Source organism: Myiozetetes cayanensis, unplaced genomic scaffold (assembly GCF_022539395.1).
Source record: "Myiozetetes cayanensis isolate MyiCay16 unplaced genomic scaffold, myiCay2020 scf316, whole genome shotgun sequence".
NCBI lineage: Eukaryota > Metazoa > Chordata > Aves > Passeriformes > Tyrannidae > Myiozetetes > Myiozetetes cayanensis.
The window spans coordinates 32,022-39,528 of NW_026087540.1; the positions used below are offsets into that span (position 1 = coordinate 32,022).

At 56.3% G+C, this 7,507-nt stretch overlaps 1 pseudogene; it reads left to right on the top strand.

The window, feature by feature from the left end:
* Nucleotides 1–635: 635 nt before the first annotated feature.
* On the top strand, nt 636–6,086 carry LOC126645839 (zinc finger protein 501-like; annotated as a pseudogene).
* The last annotated feature ends 1,421 nt before the right edge of the window (nt 6,087–7,507 follow it).

The following is a 7,507-nucleotide window of genomic DNA, read 5'->3' on the forward strand; positions in this document are numbered from 1 at the left end:
ATAGCCCAGTGATCCTCCAGTGAGCACCAAGTAACCCCCCCCCAGTTACCACCCAGTGTGTCCCAGTGACCTCCTACTGCCCCCCAGTATGGCTCAGTAATCCTCCAGTGAGCATCCAGTAACCTCCAGTATGGCCCAGTAACCTCCAGTGTCCCCCAGTGTGTCCTGGTAATCTCTCAGTAACCCCCTATTCCCACCCAGTGCCCCCTAAAGCTCCCCAACTGTCCCCAACATGTCCTGAGATGCCCTTGGCCTTTCTGTGAATGTGGGGGAGGAAGGGGACGTTTTTGGGGTCAGAGGGTCCAGGGGGGCTCCTGGGGGGAGATGGAGGGTTGGGGACATCAGGGATGGGGTTTGGGGACAGTGGAATTGGGGTTGTCAGAGGGGGAATTGGGGCCATGGGAAGGCCCTGGGGACATTGAAGACACCAGTGGGGTCTCGGGGTGTCAAGGGGAGAATTGGGGACACCAAGAGGGTCTTGGGGACACCAAGGGGGGTCTCAGGACTCCCTTACTCGTGGTGCTGACCCTCCTCCCCCTCCACAGGCCCCAAAAACCCCCCCAAATGTCCCCCAAAACCCCATTTTCCCTTTAATCCCCTCCCCCTACAGATCCCTTTGACCCCCCGAATGCCCCCAGACCCCTTTTAACTCCCCCAAATGCACCCAAAACCCTCCAAATCCTCACCCAACCTCCCCAAAGAGGGATCACCCGGCACCCTGGGACAGGAACACACTGGGCTGTACTGGAGGGCACTGAGGGGGGCTCAGGTGTCCCACAACGACATGACCCAGCTCTAGGAGAGATCTGGGGAGCAGTGAGGAGGTCCTGGTTTGTACTGGTCTGTCCTGGTTTGTACTCCCAATCCCCAAAGACCCCCGGCCCCTGACTTGGTCCTGCTGCCCCTTGAGCATCTCCAGCTCCTGCAGAACCAGCATTTCATGAGCAGATTTGCAGCTGACACCAAGCTGGGGTGTATATTGATGTGCTGGAAGGCAGGAGGGCTCTGCAGAGGGACCTGGACAAGCTGGATCCATGGGCTGATTCCAAGGGGATGAGGTTCAACCAGGCCAAGTGCCGGGTCCTGCCCTTTGGCCACAACAACCACGGCAGCCCCTGGGCTGGGGACAGAGTGTCTGGAGAGCAGCCAGGCAGGAAGGGAGCTGGGAGTGTGGAGGGACAGGAGCTGAACAGGAGCCAGAGTGTGCCCAGGGGGCCAAGAGGGCCAAGGGATCCTGGCCTGGCTCAGGATCAGTGGCAGCAGGAGCAGGGAAGGGATTCCTGGTTGCCATTGCCAGGGCAGCACATGCTGGAGGCTCTGTCCACAGGGGATAGATGTGTCTGTGCAGACAGAGAGACAAGGTCAGTCTGCAAAGATGTGGGGTTAGAAAAGCAGGAGAAGTTGTGGGGTGGTTGTGGAAGGAGAAAGAGCCCCCAAGCCAGTGCAAGCAGGCACCCCCGGGCATGCACATCATCTGCCCTCCCTGCAATTTCCTGTCCTGGAGAGCAGGCCCTAAGGTGGCCCTGAGAAGAAGTGGAAGGCAGAGGTGGTGCTGAGGCAGGAGAGCCCCGTGCTGGGGAAGAGGCTGAGCTGGGAGTGCCCAGCAGCGAGAAGGTGCTGTGTCCGTGCCCTGTGTGCCAGGTGAGCTGGGGCTTTGCTGCAGAGCTGCGGGCGCTGATTGGAGCGGCTGCAGCTGCTGAGCTGGTGGCACCCAGGAACACAAAGTGTGCCCGGCCACGGAGCCTGCAGGGAGGAGCAGGGACAGGGTCAGCCCGGGGCTGGCTGGGCAGACACAGCAGTTTTGGGGTCCCCCTGGGAGCTGCCGAGGGTGGAGGGCGGAGCGGGCGATGCCGGAGCTGGGGGATCCCTGGCAGGCCGGAGGGGGGAGCACGGAGAGGGAGGAGCCCGGGACCCCCGGGAGCCTGAAACGGGGGAGAGCGGAGAAGAGGAAGCCTGGAGAGTGGGGACCCCTGGCATCCCCGGGACAACAAGGTGGAGAACCTGGAGAGGGGGAATGTGTGGGAAGGCAGCACCCTGAAAGTGAGAGTCAGAGGAGAAGGGACCCTTGGGACTCCCAACACTCCCAGCATCCCTAAGTGGGACCCCCCAAGATTCCAGACAGGGAGACCCTCTGAACCCCAGAGAGGAAAGACCAGAGAGGGGAAACCCCTGGGAGAGTTTTTTTGGGCTGAATCTTCATATTTTGGAGTGTTTTTTGGCTTGATCTCAACTTTTTGCAGGTTGGGGTGCTGGGCTCTTCTTGCTATTTCTAAAGGGTTTTTTTGCCTGAATGTTGGTGGTTTGGGTTTTTCTGGGCTGACTCTTGGTGTTTTGGAGGTTTTTATGGTCCCAGGATGCCCGGTGAGTTCTAGATACGGACTTGGGCAGGAGGAACCCCCAAGGCAATGCTCTCAGCCCTTTTTTCCCCCCAGCAGGATTTGTCCTTCCCAAAGCTTGGGCAGATGGAGGAGGAGGCTGCGAGGAAGATGCCGCAGGACCCCCAGGCAGGTGAGGAGGAAGTCAGTGCCCCTTTGGCCCTGTCTTGTGGTGCCTGTGGCAGCCGAGCATCGCCCCCGGCTGCAGGACAACCCCGCTGGCACCGCCATCCTGCTGGGGCCGGATCTGGGGGATGTCCTTGGCCTTCCCTCTGGGCCGGAGGCAAATTCCCTGCCTGTCCTTCTTCCTTCCTGCCCCAGGCCCCGAGCTGAGGACGGAGAGCACGGAGGACAAATCCCCCCAGCAGAGCCTGGTGGGAGAGGCCGTTTTGAAGGGCTCCCCGGCGCAGGAAGGCAGCGGGGAGGAAAAGGCCCGGAGATGCCCCCGGAGGAGGGACTGCAAAGCATGCCCAGGGTGCTGCCAAGACAAAAGAGCCAGCCTGTCCCAGGAAGGCGGCCAGAGCTTGAACCAGAGCTCTGAGCTGGTGATCCCTAAGCGGCCTCCCAGCAGGGAGAAGCCCTTCAAGTGCTTGGAATGTGGGAAGAGCTTCAGCCAGAGCTCCAGCGTGATCCGACACCAGCACATCCACACTGGGGCACGGCCCTACTCTTGTAGGGAATGTGGGAAGAGGTTTCAGACCAGCACACATCTCCTCATTCATGAGAGGACACACATGGAGGAGAGGCCCTTCCGCTGCACCGACTGTGGGAAGAGCTTCAGCCAGAACTCCACCCTCGTCACCCACCAGCGCATCCACACCGGGGAGAGACCCTACGAGTGTGGGGAGTGTGGGAAGAGGTTTCAGACCAACTCCAGTCTCCTCAGGCATGAGCAGACACACACAGGGCAGAGGCCTTTCCGCTGCACCGACTGCGGGAAGAGCTTCAAACAGAATTCCACCCTCATCATCCACCGGCGCATCCACACCGGGGAGAGGCCCTACAAGTGTGGGGAGTGTGGGAAGAGCTTTAGCTGGAAGAGCACCCTCCGTACCCACCAGCACACCCACACCAGTGAATGGCCCTACAAGTGCTTGGAATGTGGGAAGACGTTTCGGATGAACTCATCTCTCCACAGGCATAAGCGGACACACTCGGGGGAACGGCCCTTCCGCTGCACCGACTGCGGGAAGAGCTTCAGCCAGAACTCCCACCTCGTCAGGCACCGGCTCGTCCACACTGGGGAACGGCCCTACTTGTGTGGGGCATGTGGGAAGTGGTTTCAGACCAGCTCAACTCTCCTCAGGCATGAGCAGACACACACAGAGGAGAGGCCCTTCCGCTGCACCGACTGCGGGAAGGGCTTCAACCGGAACTCCACCCTCGTCACCCACCGGCGCATCCACACCGGGGAGAGGCCCTTCAAGTGTGGGGAGTGTGGGAAGAGCTACACCCACGGCTCTGCCTTGACCAGACACCAACGGACCCACTGGTAAGGGAAGCCCTTGAGTGCCCCGACTGCGGGAAGAGCTTCGACCACTGCTCCCACCCCGAATGACCCCCCTGATGTTGAGGCAACCCCTGGAGTCCAGTGACTGTCAGTCCATCCCTTCCTACCAGAAAGGGCCAGTCCCCTTTGTGAGGAGCAGGTTCTGCCAACAGAACCCTTCTTGGGGGGTGTGTGGAGATTCCTGCCTTGGCTGGGGACCCCCCAAGGTCACTGCTGGAGGTTGAGAGCAGAGATCTCCCCACGAGTGTTGATCTGGGGGAATTCCATCCATCTCCAATTAATAATTCTTGCTTTGGTGCCAGCTTGAGTAGAATTGCTTCAACAATTGTTTTAGTGTAGAGCACTGTCCTATCTTATTCTGTACTACTGGTAGTTTTAGTGTTTCTATTGTGCGGTAAATAATTCTGATGAAGATCTTTTGTCTGATCATTTGTTACCCTAAATAATTCATTTCTATCAATAGATCAGATTTTCCATCATTAAAACCTGGGGTACAAAAGTGGTTCAGTCCCACCTCTGTAATTCCCTTAAACTGAAGCTGTTGTCATAATCCAAGGTTGAGACTGAATCCAGCAGCCCCAGCACCCCACAGTAGTTGGGAGCTCAGGGGGCCACCCCCATTTCCAGCCCCCTGTGCCCAAAGACCCCCATGGGACCGTCGGACCTGCCAGACCACCCCCCTTTTCCACCCTTCTCCCTGTTCCTCCCACTTTTCCATGGTCCCCCCAATCCGCACCCCCCCCAGGATCACTTTTGGGATCACAACCCCGACTTTTTCCCCCCCTCTTCTACCCCTTCCACATCATCCCCCCACTCCCCAGCCCCCCATGCTCAGTTTGGGTGTCCCACCCTGCCACTTCCCCACTCTCTCCCACCCATTTTCCATCATCCCCCAAACCTCACTGCCCTGCCACCCTTCACTTCTGGGGGGTCTCACTCCCCTCCCACTCAGTTTGGGGTCCCACCACCCCTTTTATCCCCTCTGACCCCTCTGCCATTGTCTGTGGTTACTGTATCTCCTCAGACATCTGAATAGGGCTACGTGCTAAGAAACCACAAACAACCTCCTTTGAACACTGTAAAAGTCAAGGACAAATTTTGGAAAATCAGGGAAGAGGAAAGGGAGAGAGAACTGATTCCCCCATGAGTCTCTCCCCACCTCCCCTCACCTTTTCTCCACCACCACTGCATGCTGCCTGCCACGGGAGACTGGAACTGTGCTGGCCTGGAGAGAACTGAGACCACCGTACCACATGTCTGAGTTAAATCTTATCCTTCCAGCCTGACCTTATTTCTGAGGGCCGGGGAACTGCAGCTGAACTGGGACCGTGCATGGCCTGGGAGAGGACTCAGTGTGAGCAACAAAACCACACATCCTGCATTCCAGAGAACTAAAGCTGTCAGACCCCCTGCAACTAAAGTGATAACATCAAAAAGCAGCAGAAACAGTGAAAAAAAAAAGGGCAGAAAATTGCTTTCCCCCCCACTCACACCAGCACGGCAGAAAGGTGATATGGTGGTTTCTTTGCTTCTAAAACACAGTCTTAGCATTTTCCAACCTTTTCTTATTTTTTCCTCTTTGCATCTCTCAGCAATTACTAAAAATCAGTTTTTGGTATCAACAGATAACTTGGGTGAGTTTTAGTTTTGCTCGAGGCAATGTTCAAATCCGAAGTTCTTTCTGCAATATTTAAGCAGATTGTAACACACTCGGATGGCATCGAGGCACAGGAGGGCAGAACCCAGGGGGATCTCTGGAGGGACAGGGCAATGCCAGCAGTTGTCTGTATTAGAGCCTGAGGGGAGTTTAACAGGGCACAAGGAGGAAAAGTCCCCAGTTGGGCCTGGCCCAGACTGGCCTTGTTTTCTGGACACCTGCTCGGGGTGCCCCAGGGCCACTGTCACACACCAGGCCCTGGGAACCCTCATAACCATTCCCAGCACTGGCCTGTCAGCACCTCTGAGAGGGGGTTTGTTCCTTCACAGGGGACATCAAGTGACGGGGCCAGAAGTCCAAGAGATCCCAAGTCTTTGTCCCCTCGGGCACAGCCCCGTCTGTGCCCCAAGGGCTGTGAGGAGACACCTCTGAGAGGTTTGTGCAACCCTGGCCTCCAATTATCTGCTGTAACGAGTCCCTTGAGAGCCTCAGACAGTGACAACCCTCATTGGGCTCATTAATGCTTCAGGGCACTCAGGGTTTATTAAGGTTTTTTTTTTTGACGCTGAGTCTCGGGGAGGTTTGTGCAATCCTCTGCAGTTACCTGCTCTAATTAGTCCCTGGAGAGGCTTTGTCAGTTGTGACACTCTGTGGGGCTCATTAATTCTTGGAAGTAGTTCAGTTTTTAAAGGCACTTTGGGGTTTGCTTTTGACAGATTTGTGCAGTCGTGGCCTGCAGGGATCTCCTCCAAGGAGTCCATGAGGAGCCTGAACTGGGAATGGCCCTCAGTGGGACCCATTAATGCTTTAAGATACTTTGAGTTTCTCTTCTGACTTGGACTCATGGAAAGGTTTGTGCAATCTCCTCCCAGAGCAGAACCTCACCTGAGGTTCAAGGACTCAGCGCCAAGTGCACCGTGGGGACCGTGGGGCTCCTTCAGATTAAATCAAGTGCTAAGAAACCACGGCTCTTCCTTGATTTTCCTCTAGTCTAAAACAGTTAATTAGGAAGTTTTCTTAACATGGAGAAATACTTCAAAGGGGTTCTAATAAATATGCATTCTTATTTTAAAGGGTGTAATTTGTTACTTTTTTCCTTTGAGAAGAGTTGATTGCATCATTCTCTATTGATAATGATCCAGGGTCTCTCCTAAGGAGGTTTGGGCTGGTTGGAGCTTTCCCTTGAGGTCTGACACAGTGTGGACAACCTTGCTCCATGTTCCCCAACACCATGGTGTCTCTCTTCAGCCTCCTGGGTCCTGCTTTGCTCACAGCACTGGCTGCACACAGCAAAGAGGGGTTTTTTCTTCTTTTTTTGCAGCAATCTGAAACTCATAAGCTTCACCTTTGATAACAAGTTCCCGCTGCCACCAATAAGGGTCAGCTCCCCCAAGGCAAAACCGTGTGAGAAATGTTTTAGACACCCAGAAAGTTAAATAACAAATACAAATAAAGAGCTGGAACTCGGGGAGTACTTAGGGATCCTGGGGGGCCCCAAGTTTGGGGTCTGGAGGCCCTTTGGGGACACTTGGGAGTTCAGGGGGGCACTTGGAGGTCGGGGAGGGAATTTGGGGGCACTTGGGGGGAATTGGGGGCGTTTATGGGGGCTCTGAGGGCCGCGGGGCACGACGGGAGTTGTAGGCGCGGGTACAACGGGCTCTGTGGGGCCGCGGGGCATGACGGGAGTTGTAGTCCCGAAAGTGGCTTTAACGGGGCACTTCGGGGTCTAAGAGGACACTTATGGGCCTGAGGGGCAAATCTGTGGTTCTCATGGCGCCCTTGAGGGGAACTCAGGGGCCGGGGAGCATTTGGGAGAACACTGGGGTCTGCAAACCCGGCTATAACGGGGTCCGTGGGGCGCGGGGCTGACGGGAGTTGAAGGCGAATCTAGAATAGGCTCTTTATGGTGCGCGGCATGACGGGAGCTGTAGTCCCGGAGTTGTTCAACAGCTCTGTGGGGGTGGG